Source organism: Macaca thibetana, chromosome 7, assembly GCF_024542745.1.
Source record: "Macaca thibetana thibetana isolate TM-01 chromosome 7, ASM2454274v1, whole genome shotgun sequence".
Classification (NCBI taxonomy): domain Eukaryota; kingdom Metazoa; phylum Chordata; class Mammalia; order Primates; family Cercopithecidae; genus Macaca; species Macaca thibetana.
Window position 1 is genome coordinate 115,023,019 of NC_065584.1, and position 23,559 is coordinate 115,046,577.

At 52.3% G+C, this 23,559-nt stretch overlaps 2 protein-coding genes across 2 annotated transcripts in view; both read right to left on the reverse strand.

Annotated features, from left to right (window-relative positions):
- The window catches only part of CHRNA7 (cholinergic receptor nicotinic alpha 7 subunit), an 880,272-nt gene that overhangs the window by 770,488 nt on the left and 86,225 nt on the right, over nucleotides 1-23,559 (reverse strand). The gene's annotated exons all lie outside the window — the stretch shown is intronic.
- Nucleotides 1-23,559, reverse strand: part of KLF13 (KLF transcription factor 13) — a 50,777-nt gene that overhangs the window by 6,133 nt on the left and 21,085 nt on the right. The gene's annotated exons all lie outside the window — the stretch shown is intronic.

Genomic DNA, 23,559 nt, shown 5'->3' on the forward strand with positions numbered 1-23,559 from the left:
AGCAGGCTGCACTACACACCCATGCAGGGCCAGCAGTCTCCAATGCATTGGGGTTGCAGGCCCACGCCCTGGCTTCACAGGCCTCCGGGAGCCCAGCTGCCCATGTTGCTCCATGGGAGCCACACTCTGGACCCCTGCAGGGCAGGAAGGCAATTCCCATTCTGACCCTCCTCAGCCTAGTCTGTAACATGAGAGGGTCAGCCTAGGTGAGTTCCTGGGCCTGGAATTCTACGAACAGTCTGCTGCTCCTTCTCTCACAGAAGTCCCAAAGTGGCCAACCAGGGATGGCTGGTAGAGCAGGAGAATGAGACAGGCTCTTGCATCCCAAGCGTGGTGACATACAAGGGCAGCAGCCCAGCGCACCCCATTAGGGGCCTGTGCAGGTGGGGAGGAGGCAGAACACAGTGGGGTGGGAGGTAATCAAGGTAGGTCTGGATGCTGCTCCCTCCTTCCCATCCCTCACTCAGAGCGGGAAACAGGCCAGCATTTACCCAGGCAAACTCTTAACACACTAAACTCTCAATCACAAAAATGACATCAACGGCTCAGGAAGAACCAGGCTTGGGGCGGGGGGGCTCTGGCACCCCAGAAAGGAGCCCTTCTGGTATTAGGGGTGGCCGCAGGGCTCCCGTTCCTACCTGGTCACTTCCCCTCTCACCCCCACACAGACCCTAAAGTGACTGCCAGTCATTGAAGCTGGTCTACCCATGTTCAACAGAGGAAACCCACTCACCCACCCACCTTAAACACAAGCAGACACCCAGGGATGGCCAGACAGCCAAGGAGAACCAGCAGCATGGAAGAGAAAGGCCAAGCGCAATTTAACCACCAACTCTAGAGGAAAAGAGTGAAGCCAGGAAACAGAAGACAATTTTAACTTGAAACTTCTGTATTCTCTGAGGAATCTGAGACAAAATTTGATGCAAAAGCAAAGAGAATACAATACAAAGGAAGTTCAGAGAGCAAAAACGGCCAGGCACGGTGGCTCATGCCTATAATCTCAGCACTTTGGGAGGCTGAGGCGGGTGGATCACTTGAGATCAGGGGTTTGAGACCAGCCTGGCCAACATGGTGAAACCCCGTCTCTACTAAAAATACAAAAATTAGCCAGGTGTGGTGGTGTGCGCCTGCAATTCCAGCTACTTGGGAGGCTGAAGCAGGAGAATTACTTGAACCTGGGAGGTGGAAGCTGCAGAGAGTCCAGACTGCATCACTGCACTCTAGCCTGGGCAAGAGAGTGAGAGTCCATCTCCAAAAAAACACACAAAAAAAAACAACCCAGCAAAACAACAGCATTTAGAAATTGAAAACAGCATTATGTCCATATAAAACCTTCATATAAAAGCTGGAAATACACTCAAAGCAAATATATGAGAAAAAAACAACAAAAAACAGTTCTGGGAAAGATGTGTTCCGTCTCCTGGCACTGCTGAAGCAGGGGCCACGTGTGGGTGCCTTTGTTCTCTTTATTGATTTTACATTTTGGGGGAAAAGGTGTTGGGGGGATTCAAAATCAAGTAGCACCACGATTTCCCAAATACATGACAATTACAATCAAGTGAGAAAACAGAAAATACGGAGAAGAAATTACAAAAGAAATAACAACAGTCTCTGTCAAAGAGTACAAAAAAAAAAGAAGAAAAAGAAAAAGGAGACAGGAGACTAACATGAGACAGGCTGCACTGAGGTGGACCAGGTAAGTGAGTTAAGATCTCTGCTGTGAGAAGCTCTGCAATGTCAGAACACTGAGTAAAAACAGGAGCTCTCACAGCTTAATAGAGAGAGGAGGAAGAAACAAACACCAGGTCATCCACAAAGGAACAAGGCTGGGACAGACACCAGACTTTTCCTAAGTCACAGTGGATCCTGAAGACAAAGGAACAGGGTCTTCCAAGTTAATGTCTCACACACTTCAGCTAAAATGAGATAAGACCAAGGAGCTAGGGACATGACTGTATAGTAAAGGGCCACCTCATGACAAGAGCGAGGCAGAGACCTGGGAGGTCACTGGAGCACAGGACCGGGGCTCACGGGGGAAAATTCCAGGAGGAAAGTGAGTTTTGTGCACCACAGAGTACCATCAAAAGGCTGGATACACTTCAGGATACAGTAAAGACACATCACTCTTCTTTGTTTAAAAGAAAAAAGAGGCAATTAGAAACTCCAGGAAAAATAAAAGACATATAAAAAAACTGTGGTTCAAATTAGATGTAAACGAAAATGCCTCATGATTATGGGTCAAGAGCTCCGAGCCAAGCTCGGTTCTAGGGATTTTTCCTATGCTCTATTATTTATTCTTCACAACTCCATGAGGTGGTGGCAAGAAACGTAATCCCAGCACAAGCCCTGCTGATGGAAGCAAACTTCACACAGCTGTGGTCATACTAACCTTAGCACTAGTTGTCAGTGTTTAGAACCAATCCTATAAACAAAGGCCATACAACTGACTTGTGGGCCCAGCAGAGAACATGGATTTAAGGGAAAAGTCGGAATGCACACAGTGTGCAAAGAACATACCTAAATCAAACACAGAGATTTAAAATTACAAAGATAGTCAAAATAAGTAAAATAATACATCCATCAATTTAGGAAGAGTTGGAGGGGAGGGACAGGAGTGAGGTAAATCCTTAAATTTCATGGCAGGAGGGATAACAGAGAATATCTAAATTTGATAAATCAAGAAACAGCAATAAGATACAGTTCATTTATAGCAGTAACCATCAAGACAACTAAAATCAGAAAAGAAATGCTCTCTAGGGAGTGGCGCTAGACTGGTGAGAGGATTTTTTTTGTTGCAAGCTCCTCTGTGTTATGGGTATCTCTACCTATTTACCTATCTATCTAATCTGAGCCAGTCTTGCTCTGCCACTGCAACCTCCACCTCCCAGGTTCAAGTGATTCTTCTGCCTCAGCCTCCTGACTAGCTGGGATTACAGGCACCCACCCATGCCTGGCTAGTTTTTATATTTTTAGTAGAGACAGGGTTTCACCATGTTGGCTAGGCTGGTCTTGAACTCCTGACCTCAAGTGATCCATCTTCCTCAGCCTCCCAAAGTGCTGGAATTATAGGTATGAGCCACACGCCCGCCTTGGGTCTTAAAAAAAAAATTCTATGTGTTTCTTCCATAACAATAAGAAGAAATGTTTAAATATAGTTCCTTAAATATCTAGTCCAAAAAAAAATTCTATGTGTTTCTTCCATAACAATAAGAAGAAATGTTTAAATATAGTTCCTTAAATATCTAGTCCAGTATTTCCCAAAACATGTTCAAAGAAATGTTATCATTGTATAAAACTATTCATTGCTTCCAGAATAAAAAATTTTGTCAACCAAAGAGTGAAAATGTTGCACGGTAATTCCACTCTTGGAGATTCACGTCGCACACTAGTCATCAAAAGCTTGGGAAAGTCCAGCATTAAATGGTTTAGCATTAACCATGTCAGGTCTGACAGATGAGGTTCAGACCCTGTTCCCTAGCTGTGACACTATGGCCTCGAACAAGCTCCTTGCTGGCTGTAGTAGAGTGGATAATGGTCCCCAAAAAGATATAGCCAAGCCATAACCCCCAGAACCTGTGCATGTGATCTTATCGGGAAAAAGGGTCTTTGCAGATGTAATCAGGTAAGGATCTGGAGATGCGTTCCCAAGTGTGGAGGGTGGGGAAGAGGGGGAAGGGAGCAAGTGAGAAGGGGGAGAAAGGGGGCAGGGGAAGGAAGGGGAGGCATGGAGCAGATTCTCCCTCAGAGCCTCCGGAAGGAATTAACCCTGCCAACACCTTGGTTTCTGGAACTGTGAGACAGTGAGTTTCAGGTGCTTTTCAGCCACCCAGTTTGTGGTAATGTGTAACAGCAGCCACAGGAAGTGAGCACACTGCCCCATCCTCATAGGGTGGTCCATACAGTGATCCCGAGGGGCGGTGCATGACTGGCCTCAGCACAGTGCCTGGCACGTTCCAAAGGTCCACTCCTGAAATCTCAGCTGTTACTGTTGCTCTTAGTCATTAGCCCTGTCAAGTGAGTCTCCCCAGATTTGCGCCTGTTGGTGTGGGGGGAAGCCACACTCAGCCTTGCTTCCTAATAGCTCTTGTGAGGAGCCTTGTCCTTTAGCTCCTTCTGCCTGCAGGCCGGGGCAGCATGTGAGGTACACAGAGCTACAGATGGGCCACACGATGTTGGGGCCGCAGAGAAATGCAGCATCCAATGGATGGGGCGCTGGTGCCAGGCAGCCTGGAGTGGAGGAAGGCGGGTGTCTGGTGCAGCCACTCCACCAACACAGCTCTTAGCCTCCCTGTACGTCAGGAGCTTTATGCTTTGACAGGGGACATACTGGGTGCCTGGCCCAGAGACACGGTCCTGACCCAGGCAGATGCAGGCCCCACGGCTCCATTCTCTGCTCCTCCCTCAGCCCGCTGCAGAGAGGTGACAGTTGTGAACTGGCCCACAACAGGAGTTATGGCTCAGGCCAGCAAGGAGCAGCAGCACCAGGTCTGGCTGGGTCCCCTGGTAGTGACACTCAGGCAGCACCCAGGAGGCTGACAAGGAACAGCTCAGAGAAGGGAGAACAGGCTGGGGCGGGAACAGGGAGCAACATGCCCCAGGCCACTTTCACCCACACGGTCGCAAGGAGCCCCAGGAGCTTTCGTGCATGTGGGTGAGAGCCCCTGCTATTCATCATATTAGAAATTAGAAATTAAAATGGAAACGAAGTCTTCAATCCAAGCATGCATTCCAGTCACTGAAGAGGGACAGTGCTGTCACACATCTTATAGCATCTGCAATAGCCTACTGTACTCTTTTGGGAGAATGAGGCAAACAGTGCTATTGTTATGAAAACAGTTTTGATCTCATGGCCCTGGTGAAGGGAAGACACCTGCGGGTGTCCAGCTTCACTCTAAAAACTGCTGTTCTGGGGACAGACTCCAGGGGGGCTGTGTGCAGCCAAGTGAAGTGAACACAGGGGGGCACCCAGTGAGGTGAGGGGCCAGCCAGGCCTGGCCCTTCAGAGAGTGCGCCCACCTCTCATTCTACGGCAAAGGGGGCCCATCGGACTAAACAAACCCAAGCACCCTCCTTGCTGGGCTCAAACCCTTCATCTGCCTCCAGCCGGGCATGTCATATGGAGACAGCAACAGCAGGACAGGGACTCAACAGGACAGGGCTCCCTCTAGCTCCAAAATGACAAGAGAATCGGTAGGAGATTCTAGACTCTTGCGGAGGAGCTCCTAGCCTTCCTGCCGGATCCCAGAGCCACTCCAGCTCCCCAGGTGGGAGGGCCCCAGGGGTTCTGGCTGTGTGTGCCTGCGCCTGTGCATGGGATGGGGGGCCTGAGACAAGGTGGGATTAGGCCTTGTGAGGAGACTGGGTGAGAGGAAGGGGGCTGGGGTGGAGCCTGGAGGGGCGCTAGGTGCCCTGGAGCCTGGAAGGGAGGCTGTAAGAGGGCTGGGGGAACTGTGGGGAGCTGGGGGAGGGGCTACGCCATGCTGGGGTTTGGGGGTCCTACGGGTGCCAGGTAGTGGGGGACTCTTCGGGTACCAGGCTGCATGGCCGGGGGGTGCAGGGTAGGGGACCGCATGGAGTTGCGGGAGAGTAGGGGGTGGGGATTGGAGTAAGGGTGGGCGGGGCAGCTGCTCAGGGCTGCGCGTTACATAAATGTTCCCTGGCGCCACAGCGAGGCCGCGAGCGGAGCAGCGCGGACCGAGAGCAATTGCCTCATCTTATCAGGGAACACAGCGTCCCACATGCTGCTCTTGCCCAAGCCGCAGGCCCAGGCGGGGACAGCGTGTTCCCTCAGAGAGCCAGCCGGGAGGGGAGCGCAGGGGCTTTCTCTCCTTCAGCTGAGCCCCCCATCCACCTCAGCAGCCACCTCCCCCCTCCCCCACAGCAGCCACGTGCAAATGCAGCCAGCTCAGGAGTGTGCATGCTCCAGCTCAAAGCCTGAGCTCAGACTCGGGCCGTGGCGCGGACTCCACTCTGCTCACCTACGCAAAGGGCACGCTCCAAGTTATCTCCTGTGATCCAGCCTTAGCCAAACTCCTACCCACCACCCCACAGGTGAGTGGGCCCCCCCGCCCTCCACCCAGCTCCAGCTACCCCTGTATGAACCACACTGCAGATCTGTCTGTGAACCTCCTGTGGGAAGCCTGTTGAGGGGTCATTTTTCCAATGTTCTCAATGCCCAGCACCAAGCTAGGGCCAGAGCAGCATCTGCTGCAAGGGCCTCTTCTTCTGGCCTCCTGCTGGGTCTTCTCTTGGAAGCCTCGCTGAGCTCCCCTTCATGGAAGGGAGAAGGGAAGAAATGCACCTCCTACCGGGAGGTCCTGGAAAGGCAGATGAGCTGGCACCCTCACAGGGATGTCCTGGATGCAACAGCAGACCTCTGCAGCGCGAAGGTCCACGTGGGTGTGTATCTGGGGGCAATGGCAGGGGCAGGGCTGGTCAGACTAAAAGGGAGGCATGGGGAGAGCCTTCCAAAGAGAAACTGCTTCCCCTCGGGCTCCCAGGCCACTGCCCCCAGTCTCCAGCTATTCCCCACCAGTGAGTGGGCTGTCATTCACCGATGGACAGCTTTGCCCTGTGGGCACTGGTTTGGGGCCACTTCTAGCTCCCAACCTCAAGACTGCCATGTTTTTCACTCCAGGGAAGCCTGTTCCCCTCCTGCTGGAGCAGCTCGGCACACAGTCAAACACAGGGGCTGATCAACTGCTGGCCTCCAATGAAACTCAGGCATACGGCCTCAGGGGTGGCAGAAAGAAAGGTCTGGCGTCTGTGGTGGGAGGTGGACTTCCTAACTCCTTTGGAGGCCATTTGGCTGCCCTGTTCGTCTCTAGAAATGTTAGTAGTGGTTTATTAAGCCACATGGAGCTGACATGCACATGGCCGCCCAGGAAGTCCAGGCTGGAAGCTCTTACCCACCCACTGAGCAGGTAAGGGAAGTGAGGCCCGAGAGGAGACAGTGAGCTGTCATTCAGCTGGCTGGCGCCAGAGCGAGAGCCACAGCTGGGATCTGCCTGTGGCAAGGAAGCAGCCTGCCCCACCCCCACTCCTTTGTTGATGCCTCAAGGATTGTCGTCCAGCCTGTTTCTGTCACTGTGAGGGTTAAGTGGGAGAATACACGGGACACATGCCTGCTGCACAGTGGTGCCTGGAGGAGATAACAATGTTATCACCTATGGGCCAAGGGGCCCCGGGAAGCATGTCCGTGAGCCGCGCAGTAAAAAGGACATGGGGGGGCACGTGTGCCCCGTCCCAGGACGCTCTGGTCTAGTGCCGCTGATCACACACTACCATCCACTCTTCACATGCAAGAGCTGGCAGGGTGCTGAAGCCTGGCTGGAGACCGCCACAGTGTCGGAGGGAACGCTGCTTCAACGAGAGAATCCTCCTTGGGCAAATGTGTGTCTACATTTCTACAATGCACGTGAAGATATTTTTTACAGTAGGCATTTTTCTTGTCGCTTTGCTTTGTTTTCGAATAGGATAACTTGATCCTAAAAATTCATACAGAAAAACACACAGGAATAGCCAGAAAAAGTCCTGCAAAACCATGACGTGGGGAAACGAGACCACCAGGATTCAACACAGTTTCGTAAGATGATCACTGGCCAGTGAAGCCCAGAGGAAATGGCAGAATTAGAACGAAAGGCAGTGATAACTGCATAGGATGGAGAGACATTTCCAACCCCTAGGGCAGGGAGCAGTCAATATAAGGGAGGAGACCACCCCTCATATTATCTTATGCCCAATTTCTGCCTCCAAAGAAAGAAGAAGTAAAAACTAAAAGGCAGAAATGAAATCCACAAGCAGACAGCCCGGCGCCACACCCTGGGCCTGGTAGTTAAAGTTCGACCCCTGACCTAATCAGTTATGTTATCTATAGATTACAGACATTGTATAGAAAAGCACTGTGAAAATCCCTGTCCTATTCTGTTCCATTCTAATTACCGGTGCATGCAGTCCCCAGTCACACACCCACTGCTTGCTCAACTGATCACGACTCTCTCACATTCACCCCCTTAGAGCTGTGAGCCCTTGAAAGGGACAGGAATTACTCGGGGAGCTCGGCTGTTGGAGACGTGAGTCTTGCCAAAGCTCCCGGCCGAATAAAGCCCTTCCTTCTTTAACTCGGTGTCTGAGGAGTTTTGTCTGTGGCTTCTCCTGCTACAAATACACATATCAGGACGCTTCGGTAGCATCTGGAAAGGTTGGGTTCATTCTTCCCACCCTATACCAGCATAAGTTCTAAATGGGTCAAAGATTCAAATGTGAAAAATAAAACCACAAACATTCTAGGAGAAAACTGTAAGACAGAAGTTCCTTCTATGAATCAAAGTCCACAAACCATAAAAGAAAAGACTAAAGGCTGGGCGTGGTGGCTCATGCCTCTAATCCCAGCACTTTGGGGAGGCTGAGGCAGGAGGATCACCTGAGGTCAGGAGTTCAAGACCAACCTGGCCAACATGGTGAAACCCTGTCTCTACTAAAAATACAAAATCAGCTAGGTGTGGTGGCGGGTGCCTGTAATCGCAGCTACTCAGGAGGCTGAGACAGGAGAATCACTTGAGCGTGGGAGGCAGAGGTTGCAGTGAGCCGAGATCACACCACTGAATTCCAGCCTAGGTGACAGAGTGAGACTCAGTCTCAATCAATCAATCAATCAATCAACTGCACAAAAAAGTATACTATACTTCTCCATGAACAAAGTCATCATAAACAAAGGCAAGAGATAACTGACAAAACTGAGAGAAAAAATATTTGCAGCTCATATCACAAATGGCTGATCTCCAAACCAGAAAGAGCTCACAGGAATTTTAAAAAGAAAAATATCCAACAGAAAAATGGGCAAAGCCGATTCATAAAAAAGGAACTACAAATGGCTCTCAAGTGCCTGAAAAGATGCTCCACCTCATCCATTACACACGTTTGCAGTATGTAACGGCAAATGAAACACACTGAAATGCAGCTTGGTAGCCATCACCTCGGTAAGGCTGCAAGTAAGCAGGCATTCTTTGCTGATGGAAGTACAAACTGCTACAACCTCCATGGAGGGCGATTTGGCAATACCTATTAAAATGAGAAATGGGCACACCCTTTTATCCCACATCTGAACTTTTGACATCCTAGCCTATAAACCCATCTGCACATCTCCAAAATGGGATATGGTCCTGATTAGTCAATGCAGCAGGAGCCTGAAAACAACTCATGTCCTTCCACTGGGGCCTGTCAAATAAATTATGGAACACCCATATAACAGAATACTATCGCAAAGAAGTAGAATGAGTTCTTTGCAAACTGATATGGAAAGATTTCCAAGCTGAGTGAAGAAAACAAGGTTGAGGAGAGATGACCAGCGAGGATCTACGTGTGCCTTGGCCTGTATGTGCAGAGAGAGGGTCCCTAGGAAAGTAAGAACAGAGATCACCCAAGGGAACACTGAGCAGATGGAGGACAAGGAAGGTTGACAGAATTTTCCCTGGGGAAACTACTTAAATCTTTCAGATTCTGAAACACATACATGCATTTCCTACTCAAAAAGTTAAATTCAAAACAAAAAAATCCATAGCAAACTAGAAAACGCAGCCATCAATAATGCCAATTTAAAAAGCAGATATTCAACACTCTGAGCACATTACCGGCCCCATTCTGTATTCCCTGTTTCAAAGCACATTTCCTCATATTACCCCAAGAGCTCTCCTAAAATAACAATGGTCGCCCAGACAGATTCTCCTCAGAATGTGCTGGGCAGTGGCTTCCAGGATGAGAAACTCAAAAATAGCAATCAAGTCCAGTCTAGCTTTGTAGGAGATGCTCCCAGGGCAGGGCTCTGGGGCTTGAGAGCCCCTGGGTCACACTGCAAACTGTCCTGTTGGAGGAGGGTGCTCCCTGATAAACTGTTTGACAGGCCCAGCAGTTTAGAACGGGTCAGACTTAAAAGGCTATGGGTGACAAATATTCAGCAAAGGATTTAAACAGAAGCAGTTCCAGGGTTGTAATTACACGTCAGAAGCTCCCTTCAGGCTTCTGAATATCACACTCCTGCCATAAGACCACTCTGTGACACCACTGTGGGCTGAAAATTAGCCCAGGTGGATGGGGCAGGTATTGGCAGCTAGGACAGCCATGTCCATCTGGCCACTAGGATGCAGACCCTAAGTGCTGCTGCAGGGGCTCGTGAGGAGTGGGAACCAGGGAATCTGTGGATTACTGGGAAAGGGGTTTCTCTTGCACCAAAACAGAAAAGGCAGGAGGGAGGGAGGGAGGGAAGAAAGAGGGCAGAGCACGTGGTGGGTAGGTAAAGGGACACAGTATGGAAAGGCCTCTTGGGCTTGCCTCTGGCTGTGACGTCTGGGCGGGGGTGGGGGGCACCAGCCTTGGCAGTCACAGAGGAGATCTGCAGAACCTCACAGAGAAGTCCAACTGCTCCTTGACATGAACAAGCACCTGCACAGCCAGCCCCAGCTCTGCACCCCAGGGCCCCGTGCTCCCGGCTGGCAATCTAGGCAACTGAGGGAGGGGCCCCTGTCTGCAGAGCCTTCGGCAACCATTGTGGCCCACTTCCTCTTCCTGTGTCTCCCCTCCCCCAGCCTTCACTTCCTCCCCCTGCCCTCTCCTTCTGTGTCTCCCAGGGCGGGGGGACCTTGCTGGCAGTGACCCCACCCTGCTAAGCTCTGCTATAGACACTCAATGGCACAAACAGATGCATGCACACTCTTTACAGGGGTGCAGCTTTTACTTTTGGCCTGCACTGGGCTCACTGGACTCTACCAACCTGGAGAGACAGAAAGTGTTGATGTGAAACCCATGTCAGAGGTAAGGAACCAAGTGACCTCACCAAAGTAACACACCCAGAAGAGTGGGGCCTGAGGCTAGGCTCCATCAGGAAGAAAGACATTCTCACAGCCCCTCCCCAGCATGGAATAGGAACACTGCTGCCCACGTTCACGTTCCAGGAGGAGCAAGCAGGGACACCCACCCACTGTGCAGTGAGGCTACCCTCTGTACCCTGGGGTCCCTGCGGCCCCCACAGTCAGGTTCTACGGGCCTATTTCACTGCAGGCTTGCCCAGGCTGGGGGCATTTGGGCCTGAGGACCTGTGGGGGACCTCCACGGTCCCCAGCTCCCCTGCAGCAGGAAGCCACAGCTAAGGAACGAGCCGGGCAGTTCCCTGGGAAGGGCCGAGGGCCACCAGGCAGCGCACTCAAAACAATGGCACTCAGAAGCGCTGGAGAAGCCTCGGCGGGCTCCTCTTCCAGGCCCAGCACCTGCCACCTGGCTGGCTCCAGGTGCACAGCAGGCTCAGTTTTCTCAGGAAAAATGTGGCAAGGTTTCCAGCAGAATATAACAAAACAATATATTCTTCAGGGTTGGTTTCACAAAGCAAATACATCCGAATTACAATGAGCTTGTAATGTGGACGATGGGCCTAAAAAACGCCTTTGGTTTTTGAGGGAGCTGAGGCAAAACAACAACAACAACAAATGGGACAATGATCTGTTTTCTCTGGAACAGGTGAACAGTGCCAGGGGCTTCTGCTAGCAACTTCCAGACCCCCAGGAAGGAGCCAGAAAGCCCCCAGGCCTCTCCTGCAGCAGCCCAGGCCCATGGAGCCACCAGGGGCTCTCTCATCTTCTCACTGGGAGCAAGTTGCCCCCATCTTTTGGGAAAGCCCTTGTGTCCAAAAACCCTCTAGCAGAGAACAGGTGACCTGGCAGATCCAGGCCCTGTCCCTCAGCCCTGCCCACAGGTCTAGTAGCCCCCTACATCCTGCCCAGGCTTGTCGCAGCCTAAGTGCATTGGAGAGAGGGCTGGCCTGAAACAGAGCCCCACTGCCTGCCATGTGGGGAGATCAGTGCTCTGGGGGCCACCTCTCCTCGGGAGACAAAGCCCACCCTCTTCCCGGCACAGGCCTGCCCACTGCGTGTCTGTGCCCATACCTTCCTCCCTGCATCCTGCTGGCCCTTTTTCCTATGCCCTTCCCTGTCCTAGCCTAGAACAGGGCCCTAACCTTAAGGGAGCTGACCCCAGGGACACCAGCCAGGAAGAAAAGCAGTACCACACTCTGCACTATCCCATGGCTAGGCCCCCAGAAGCTTCAAGGTTGGAGTGACCCCCTCTGCAACAGCTCTGTATGGGACTCCAAGACCTGAGGCTACCTAGGTCTGCCTGATGCCAAGGGAGGGCTAGCAAGAGCTGGGAGGAGCCACTGGGGCAGGAACACTGTCCTGTGTCCTGCCTGCCTCCCTCCCCCAGGACCACAACATGGTGGGTAAGGGCTCGGCGCTCCTCGAGGTTGTCCCCAAGGTCACTGGAACCAGGCTTCACAATCTGTTGAATGGGGTGGACGAGGGAGAGTAAGCACATGGAGACAGCCCAGCTATCTCTCTCGAATGTTCTTCTGAACCACTGATGTGAGCCGCTCATAAACAGCCCCTGGGAACGTGGACAGGGAAGAAAAGAGACTACCAAGTGGCTGAGCCCCGCCCTCAAATGCACACACGAAATGCATATGCCAGAGCTCTCACTGCAGGAAGGAAACAGAGGTTACCTCAGGAAGATGGGATTTGTGTGTGACTCTCCTTTCTGCATTTCTGTCTTCATCAAATGAATCCATTTGGACAGGTGGAATTAATGCAATAACACTATATAACAAAGTGGTGTATGTACACACACATACCTTTCACCCAAGCTCCAGCTCACCACCGGGACTGCTTCCACGGAACCCAGCACCCCAGCTCCTGAGAAGGGAATAGCGCTAGTTCGCATGCACCAGGACACTGCCTGGAAGGTTAAAAGGACCACATGCCAGAATTTCATAAAGGTGTTTGCTCTCCTTTTGCTAAGGGTTACAAAACACATTTGCAAATTTCCGTTCTCAAGGTCTGTTTTAAAAACAGCACTAATAGAACACCAATGGTTTCTGCCAACAGAAGGCCAGAAGCCACCTGAGACAAGGGCTCTGGAGCTTCTCTCCTTCATGCACAGCCCTGAGTCACAACTCCTGTTGCTCCTGAAGGAATATGTAGGGAGAGGTATATCTGCCTCTTGCCCCAGAAGCTTCCAGATCATGGATTGCTGCAAGTGAAGGCCTTCTCCAGATGAATGGTGCTACCTCTGGACTCGAGAGCTGAACCCAAAGAACAGACATTTCCATTTCCTTTCCATCGTGAGAGCCTCATCACTAATGCCTCCCAAGGGAAGCCAGAAGCATCTTCCCTGAGCGCAGTGGGGTGACGCACGTCCAGCTGACCCCCACTGCCCCCACCTTTCCTCTGCCATCTTGAAGGGAACGTTTCCTGGCTTCAGGAGCCAGTGTGCGGTTAGCACCCTCGTTCTGGGCATCGGGAGGCAATGTGACTGCTTGTACACCAACACAGCCTTGATGGCTGGTGACAGCCCAGAGATGACATTGCTATCCACCTCTTCAGAGATTTTCTGAAGCACCAAGGCAAGACAGGAACATGAGGCTGGAATCCACAATTACAGAGCCAGGTTTATTTAGCTGGTAAAAATGCTCTTCATTTGAGGCTGATCAAAAGTAAAAGCAACTTGTATCTAAAATACATAAAGAACTCAATCTCAACAATAAGCAAACGCCCAATTTAAAAAATGAACAAAAGATCTGAACACTCCATCAAAGAAGATAGATGGTAAACAGCTGTGTGAAAAAGTGCTCAGTGTCATTTGTTATTATGAAAATTCAAATTACACCAAAGAGATACCACTATACACATTTACGAGAATGGGTAAAATCCAAAACACTGACAATACTAAATGCTGGTGGAGCAACTGGAGCTCTCATCCACTGCTGCAAGCATGTTAACCACGGGGGAGCTGAGCAGCCACTCGAGGAAACGCTGTTTTGATGGAAACTGTAAGAATGCAGACAATTGTGACTGTACTATAGTCAACCTGCCAACCTTAGGGTTGAACTCTCTCCTTCCTCTGCACAACTGTCTTCTTGTGAGCTGCCTTCAGTTGCTTCCAGGATATTGCTGGGTGTATCTCTGGCAAACTCCTGGATAACACTGTTGGGCAAGAACCCCTGCCTAGTGCTTACCTTATCCTCTCATCTCTCCCCAGACCTCCTGCACTGGACCAAAGGCCTAATAGGAACTCTGGATAAAGATGGCAGGTCAGGCACCGGCACCCACCACCTTTCCAGCCCCAGATCCCACTACAATGAAAGAAAGTCGATTTTAGCAGACAAAACAAAATATAAAGAGAATAACAAAAATAATCTGGAAGCAAGAAATTAGAAAGACAGCAGAGAAGGCAAGAAATCAATCCACGTTTCCCCGCAAAGGCTCAGGAGTCGCTGGTGGGGGTGGGGGTGCAGTTAGTGGGGGGCACCTGGACACCAGATAAAGCAGCTGTGGACGCAAGGTCTCTCCCCACCTTACAGATGGCTGCCTGCCCTTCCTGCACCTACCAGGGACCAGAGGCTGACTTTCTGGGAGGGTCCACACAGGAGGGAGCTCTGGACCGAGGACTCCAGACCCAGCTCAGAGCGGGGCCGCCTCCAGCACGGGGGTGTGAGGAACAGCCCGCTCACTGAGTACTGCCTCCCAGCTTCTCTCCCAGTGCGGCAGCAGGACCGCCCTCCCTCCCCCAGGCAGGAGCAGAACACTCATCTCGGGGGAAAACGCTGAAGGAGATGGCCCAGTAGACCATCCACAGGAGGCCACCATTGCTGAGCCCGCTGGGCACCCAGGAGCCCCCACTCAGCTCAAGGCTCTCTGGGCCATGTCACCAGACATCGAGGATCAGCAGACAACGCAGAAGAGCCTGACGTGGGTGGGCGAGAGACCCAGACCAAGGAGCAGAGACAGGTGATGCGGACGGAGCAGAGGCCACGCAACGAGAAGACCTCCAGAGCTGTCACTAATATCCTCACCGCACAGACGGCCTGGCGGAAGCAAGAACTGCATGCGCCTTTAACAGGGAGGCCCAGAAACCCGAGTTTGAAAGTAAAGATACAGAAGGAAAAATGTGGCAGAAATAAAAATCCCAATAGCAGGGTTTGGGAGAGAACACTGAGAGAATTTCACAGAAAACAGAGCAAAAATACAAATGGATGGGTAAGAGAGAAAAAATACGAAAATGTAAGGATCAGTCCAACAGCTCCAAATAAAAGAAACTGCAGGCAGCCCTGAGAACACAGGAAGGCAGCCCTGAGAACACAGGAGGTGAGGTGGATCGTGAAGAAAATGGCAAGAATGTTTTCCAGATGCCACCCGAAGGGCCCGCTGCAGAGGACAGAGCTTGGCCAAGCACCTCCATGCATGTGCACACTTCCAAGCCCTGGGTAAAGGCACAAGCCCAAAAGGCCCTGAGACGCAAAGAGACTGGCAGGTGCACACAGCCAGAATCAGAACAGCTTCAGTCTTCTCCACAGCAACATCAGAGCTCAGAGACTGCAGCAAAGCCTTCCAAACCCCACGAGGAAACCATTCCCACCTATGATTCAACCCAGAGAAACGTGAATCAACCTCAGACCAGGATCAAGACATTTCCAGACATGTAAGCCTTAAAACAATAGCCTCCCATTCTCCTAAGTGAATTAACGCAGGAACAGAAAACCAAACACTGTATGTTCTCACTTACTTTTTGAGATGGAGTCTCGCTCTGTCGCCTGGGCTGGAGTGCAGTGGCACGATCTTGGCTCACTGCAACCTCTGTCTCCCCCAGGTTCAAGCGAGTCTCCTGCCTCAGTCTCCTGAGCAGCTGGGATTACAGGCGCCCGCCACCACACCCGGCTAATTTTTGTATTTTTAGTAGAGACGGGGTTTCACCATGTTGGTCAGGCTGGTCTTGAACGCCTGACCTCAGGTGATCCACAGGCCTTGGCCTCCCAAAGTGCTGGGATTATAGGTGTGAGCCACCGCGCCTGGCCCGTTCTCACTTATAAGTGGGAGCTACACACTGAGTACACAGGGACATAAAGGAGGGAACAGCAGACACCAGGTCCTACTTGAGCGGGGAGGGAGGAAGGTGAAAGATTGAAAAACTACCTATCCGGCACTATGTTTATTACCTGAGTGATGAAATAATAACAACATCAAACCCTGTGACATGTAATTTACCCATGTAACAAACCTGTACATGTAACCCCGAACCTAAAATAAAAGTCGGAAGGAAAGGAAAAATGGCCTCCAGTGCACCCCTTCCAGGAGGCTATGCAGCAGGAGCGCCACCAAGAAGCAGACGGCAGGGGCTCCAGGAAATGGGGCCTAGATGGTAGGGAGGGGTCCCAGGATGACAGCCAACCCCCGCAGAGATGTTACCCAGGCCACACGGAACAGGCCACACCGGGTGTGTGGGGACACCTGGGGGCTGGGGGTGTGGGGACAACAGCACTGGAAAAATCAAGCAGAAACGGCAACTATTGAGCCTCAGAGAAAGAAACACACGTAATGTATGGGTCACCTGCAACTAGCATTTACTGTCATGATCCCCAAAATACTGCATGCTGGCTCCATCCTAAATATCCAATTATCACACGTGTGGGGGAAGGGTGCCTGCAGGCACTCATGTGCCATCATGGGAAGTCAGGAGATAATGCCCAACACTCTTCTACTGTCAAGAAGAGCCCCTATGAGCATGTTACCGAGCTGGGAAAGGTAAATACCAAAGGCAGTAGCTGAAGAAGCTGGCAGAGGGTGGGGGTGACCTGCTTATCACAGTGAGCGTACAGAATGACTGGATCCTTAAGCTATGTGTATTACCACATGCACTACTATAATACAATTTTTAACATAATTTACAAAATGGGATGGGTGTAGCGTTCTCGCCAGTCCAGCCTTTCCTTAGAGCATCACTTTCTTCTCCTAGTAGCTCCTCTTCAGAAGCCATTAGAGGGTGCTGGCCCTGCCATCTCCCCAAGGCATGTGGAGATGACACCCTGCCCTTCTGCTCAGGGGAGGTGAGGGACTGTCCACAGGAGACACTGAGCACCTGGCCTCATCCTCACCTATCTGTGTTACCTCAGTAGCACTGCTGATCGTTTCGGTTGTTGCTGCTTTTGATCTCATAAACACCTGTGTCCTGGTTGCCTTCTTTTTACCTATGGACTAGTTTTAACTCCAGGCTGAGGGATGGCGAGATGAGCTCTATCACTTCTTTAAATGGTGGCTCCAACTCCAAGCTCGGGGGTTTTAGGGCTGGACCCATACAATTCCCAATACCAAGTCATGTGGGGTGACTTCAGGCTTTGGATTCTTCACTCCACACTATTAGCCCAGTATCAAAATTAGACGTTATCAGGCTTTCATTTGAAGATGTAAGGTGCTAAAATATTTATGGAGAAATTGATACCCCATCGATTCTGGGATTTCCTTCAAAACAATTGGAGGGGACAGTGGTGGGGGAGGGCAGAGATGAGACTGCAGGGGCCTAGCAGGTGCTTAAAATGTGGGTGTCCTGAAGATGTGGGCATCTGTCTGAAGTTCCCCAAACAGAAGTTTAAAAACTATTAATATGACCGGGTGCGGTGGCTCACGCCTATAATCCCAGCACTTTGGGAGGCCGAGGTGGGCGGAACACTTGAGGTCAAGAGTTTGAGACCAGCCTGGCCAACATTTCGGTGAAACCCCATCTCTATTAAAAATACAAAAAATTGTCTGGGCGTGATGGCGGGTGCCTGTAATCCCAGCTATTTGAGAGGCTGAGGCAGGAGAATTGCTTGAACCTGGGAGGCAGAGGTTGCAGGGAGCTGAGATCGCGCCATTGCACTCCAGCCTGGGCAACAGGAGTAAAACTCGTCTCAAAAGCAAAAATAAAAAACAAAAACCTATTAATATATGGACAGACATTGCAACCCGAGGCCCTGCCCGGAGGCCACTCCTCCTAGCTGGATTTCAGCCCATCCCTCCTCTGGCTCTCCCCAGGCCTGCTCACCAGCACACCATGGTTTGGGGTTTGGTCAGCTGCTTCTCTGCCTGCCCCTGGCAGGCAAAGTCCCATCCTGCAGGCCTGGGCTGATGTCCTGGATTGGACATTGCTGTCAGTCAACCGCAGCCTGACACTCACTGGGAGGGCAGAGTTGCGCCAGGCTCCGGGGCCATGCCGGGTGGGGACTGGACAGGCCCGAGGCCTCCACACTGACACTGTCTCCAGAGTCTGGCTGTAGTCAAGTGCCACATCTGACCCCACACTACAATCTGGGTCCTGGAGTCGGAAGGGCTCAGGGGAGTCAGGGACTCTCAGGGGTCTTCAAGCTAGGCAGGGCCACGGGGTGTACTTTTCCCCCAGAAGCAGCCTGGTTTCCATTTAAAACGAGGAGCAGCGAGCTCCTCTTCTCCTCTGCGGCCCAGGCCTGCAACACAGGCTCCTCGGTGAGAGAGGGAAGGCTGTGGGGGGCTGCCTGCCGAGAGCCCCCTGCCCCAGGCTTGGCCACTGCGAGCCACCCCACAGCCCTGCCAGCTCACTGTTGGAACTCTGGCCACAGCCACCGCAGCCCCCCTTCCCAGCAGCTATTCTTGGTCTGTGTCTCCCTTTGGGGGGAGGATAAGGGTGGAAATGATCAGCAGCTAAAATTAGCAAGAGGCAAACAATTGAGGCCAGGAATCTGAGGTCAGCTGAGGACAACAGTTTGTTCTCTGCAGCCCCGAGGTGGTTTTAGCAATAAAGGGAATTGAAAATGAAAACAGATCTGGAAGCACCCCAAGCCCTGGTGGGACCAGGCCCAACATGGCCAGCCCCAGGTGGGCAGGCCAGATGGCAGGGACTTTGCCCAGCCCAGACCCCCCAACCTGGGGCTCCCCTCTTCACAAGGGGGCCTTCTACAGCCGGGAGGCAACACCCAGAGCACCTGCAGCTATGGTTACAGAATGCCTGGGACAGGTTTCCCACGCACTTAACGTGGGTGTGACTTCCTCTCCAGGGAGGCCCAGCACAGGTGGCTGTAAACACCCCCAGTAACTGCTGGATGACCAGGGCCACAAGCCCCTGCTTTGATACCTCCGGGCACTCCCCCTTTAACAGGCCCCAGCAAAACTCCCTAAGTGACAGACCAGGAAATCAGGCCACAAAGTCAGCAGATGTGGAGCCACCCTTGAGCCCAGCCCCCTGGCCCAGGGTCCCCTCCCTGTCACCACCTCTGCAGTCCCTCCTCCCCTGGAAGGCCCGCCCAGAGCAAGCCGCACACTCCGAGCTGCCACCGACAGGGCCCACAGTCTAGGTGGCTGCACGGTGGCTGCAGACAGACGGGAGGTGGGTCTGGCCTCGTCATGCTCCACAGTCAAGAAACTGCCCTCCCCCACAAAAACTCCAGGTAGCCACCATGGAGGTCCCAATGCCAGTGGTCTCTGGGTTCCATCTGGTGATGCTCAGTCCTAAGGGAACTTGGCTCAGCCTAGGATGCATGGGATTAAATATAGCCTTTTATTAAGTTTTTATTCACTGATCTCTGCCACCTAACAGTCTGCAAATGTCAGAAGAAATAAATCAGCACAGTGGTCATAATTCAGAGCTCGGAAGCACACACGAGGCTGGAAATGCACAGACCAGGTCGGTAGACCCACAGCCCTGAAGATACTGCTCCTGTCCCCAGGAGTGAGTAGATGCCGACAGGCCCTTCCATGGGGCCACCACAGGGCCAGGAGCCAGAGGCACACCAAGTGGCACCACATTAGAGACACTCATCTCAGCAGCTGCTGAGGCTGCTGGCCGACCTCATGGCCCATGGAGAAGGCAGGCATGGAGCCCATGGCCAGCCCACATCTGGGCCAGGCAGAGCTCACACAGCCTGTCCTCACTGGTGCCATCATGTCTGTGCATTCTGAGCAGGACCAAGGGAGCCTGTGGGGCAGACACTGGGACTGAGGGAGGTAGAAACCCCTGAGCGTGGCCTGCAGCAGGCCAGGCCTCTGCTGTGAGACAATCTCACTTTTCCCTGAACTGCAAGATCTCAGGACCCAGTGTCCAAGGCTGGACCACAAAGCCTCCAAGATCTGAGGGTCCAGGTGAGGCCTGTTTGGAAGAGTCTGAAGCTCCCAGGTACAGGGCAGCCTGGGGATCCCTCTGTTGTATAAACTCTACTTAAACAGTGACTTCTGTTCACTGCAAAATCCCCCCCTTTTTTTTTTTGAGATGGAGTCTCACTCTGCAACCTCCACCTCCTGGGTTCAAGCAATTCTCTGCCTCAGCCTCCTGAGTAGCTGGGATGACAGACGTCCGCCACCACACCCACCTAATTTTTGTATTTTTAGTAGAGACAGGGTTTCACCATGTTGGCCAGGCCAGTAGTCTTAAACTCCTGAACTCATGATCCGCCCACCTCAGCCTCCCAAAGTGCTGGGATTACAGGCATGAGCCACCGCACCTGGCGTGCAAAACCCTTTTAACAGTGTTGACTTGTGAGTGGTGGGATTAATGTTAATGATTTTCCTCTTTACTAATGTTTCTTGATACTTTCCTGTTTCCCAAATCATCCTTAATTAACATGTTCCACTTTCGTAAGTAGAAATAAAAACAAGTGCCGGGGCACTCAAATGATGACGTTTTGGCAAGGCAACTTCTTACAACAACAGGAACACGCTGACATCTGACCCCAGCCCAGAGCACCAAGAGCAAGTCCATGATATGGGCTGAGCAAAGACTCTCCAGCTCCGGTTTCCCAGGCCGTGGCCCAACTCAGAATCTGCCCCAGGTCCAGGGATGGTGGATTTGGCTCATTTTACAAACCAAGTGGTTCCTGGAGACACTGGGGAACTCTTATTCGGAAGTCCATCCACACTCCCTCCTAGCCTTCCTGCTGTCACCGTCATTATCATGTTCTTACACAAAGGCCATTAAACATTAAGCTCCTTACTGAAAACTGCTGCTGCCCAGAAGGTGCCTGGGCAAAGAGTGCCAGGCCTGCATTCTGGCCTGGCCATGGGCGCACCTCACGAGCTTGCTTAGCCTCACCTTCTCCACTGGCATGGCCACCTCTAAGGTGCTTCTCAAGGGCTGTACTCAGACCAAAACTTCCTTGCAGATCCTTCAAGGTCTGAAAGCTGAGCCAAAGAGCCAGTCATTGTGCAAGTCCCAGACTTCACCAAAAAAGGGGGTGAAGTTGGGCCAGAGACCACCCTACATGCCAAGCTGCTTTCTCTAAATACCCAGTGGATGGAACAGGCACAAAGAACCAAGGCTTGGGTGTCATTTCCTTTATCCTGAACCCTGCAGGGGCATAATTTCCTACATTTCAAATATTAAGAGTTTGGTGAAGACAGAAGCAAAGTGGAGCATCCTTGCCCAGAACCACACAGACTCCCTCCTCTGAGATCTGTAATGAGATGAAGTTCACAGGTGTCCACCTGCTCAGCTGAGAGACCATCGTTCTCATTAGGCCCAGGCAGAGGAGAGCTAGGGCGAGGTTTTGAACAGTGGACCGATGTGGTCGGCATCCAGGTGCCCTGCACCCTTGGGGGCCTGCTTGGCCCATGCCCTCCCTCCCCAATCCCAAAGCTTCATCTTTCTGTCCAGGATCCGTGGGTCCAGGGTGCCCAATATCCTACCACGACTGAGGCAGACCCTGGCCCCTTTCTGCCCTGTAATGGGCATATTGGCTTAAAAACAGGGGCCGCATGCTGTACCACTCTCTAAGTCTGGAATGGCCGAGAGTTAGGGGTCATTTTCTCTAGGGCTTCACTCGGTGGAGAAAAGCACATCATCTCATGAAATGGGATTCATCCCATGAATCACAAATTCGGCAAAGGCTAGGCTACTCTGAGGACTTGGCAGCTTCAGCAACACTCCGAGTACTTTTGGTTCCGCCAAGAACACATAGCTGGTTACATTACACCATTCAACTTCATGTGGAATTCCAGGGACATCTGAGCTCATCTGCTTTTCATTAATTCACACCCAAGTTCACACTGGCAGGAGGGGACCTGGAAGCTGTGAACCCCCTCCCCCAGGAAGCCCTCCAGGCCCAGGAGAAACAGGCTTAAAGCAGCCTGAGGACCTGAAGCCCCCTGCTCCCAGCATGGGTCACAGGCACAGGGGCACAACAGGCTTGGCCCATACTGACCTCACATGGGCCCGGAGGACTTCTCCTGCAGACACCAGCCTACTTCCTCCCCACTGCATGCCAGGCACTAAGAGCAGAGCACTGCCCTTGCACTCATGTAGCCAGGACAGTGAAGTACCAGAGGCAAGGTGACTAACCACAGGCTGGCACCAGCTGGAACAGACTGGGTCCCAGAGATTCACGTTGAGAGTCAGTGCAGAACGAGGCAAGCGCCCTCCAGATCCCCAGGTCCCCGGCACAGTGGCCGTTTCATCGAGGAAAGCGCTGCTATACCACTGCCGCCTGACAGGGCACCTGCCTCTCACATGGCCCAGCCAGTGTCAGTCCATCCCAGGCTCCGGAGAAACACGTCATAATCTGCACAGGTGGCTCACAGGGAAAGCAGCGTCAGCCTCCCCTCCCTAAATGGGCAGCAGCATTGCCCTGGGTCGTGGGATTCCCCCAGATGAAGTGACAGTCACAGGCTGTGGCCCTACAAAGTTAAGGGGCAAAAAAGCTGCCATGAATGGGGGGAGTAGGCCTGCAGAGGATACAGTACCCCACCGCACCTCGCCATCTGCACTCCGTGGTTAGGCAAGAACGCCGAGCACTGTGGGCTGAATGTCCATGCCTCCTGAAACCCACACCCTGCGGCCCTAACTCCCAGGGTGATGGGTGGCCTTAGGAAGTGGGGCCTTTGGAAGGTGATAAGGTCATGAGGACAGGGCCCTCCTTATGGGATGAGTGCCCTAAGAAAGGAGACCCCAGAGAATCCCCTCGCCCCTCTACCAGGTGACGTTATAGTAAGAAAACAGCTGTCTACGAACCAGGAAGAGGTTCCTCACCAGATACACAAGCTGCCAGCGCCTTAATCTTGGACTTCCAGCCTCCAGAACCATGAAAATAAACTTGTTGTTTATTTGCCACCCATCTCCAGTATTTCTGTTACAGCAGCACACTGGGCCTCCGCCACGGCTCTGGGGTGGTGCTTAAACTCTACAACGCCAGCACCGAGACACCCCGCTGGAGCCCAAGGCACTGTGGCCTGAGATGCAGTCAGGACTGCAGGGTCTAAAAAATGCGGACATCGGTGGCCAGAGCAGGCAGGCTGCCGTGACTGCAGGGCCACACCCTTGGCTGCCAGGAGGGGCTTCCTGGGCTCCATGTTGGCAGGTTTTCAGCGAGAACAGGGCCAAGCAACAGTCCTGTCTGGGAAGCAAAACTGTGGGTGCCACTTAATTTCTTCTTTTAGCTTTTCTGTACTTAAATGGTCTGTAGCACATGTATACTTCAATAAAAAGTATGTGGTGCGGCGTGCGCGTGTGCCTACGGACCATGCACGGTTTTTTCCTTTCGGAGGGCACTGGAGGCTGGGCTGACATAGCCACGCCCTCTGGGTTCTGCCGCCCCTTTAGTGCAAAACCAAGACGAAGAGGGGCGCCTGTACTCCTGTGTACTACTCCCTCTTCTAGACATCACCCTCCAGTCACCCTCCACAGTCATTCCGACAAGAGTAGCAAGCTTCCTGTCCCAGCTCCACAGGCAATCCACGGGAGGAGGAATGGCGT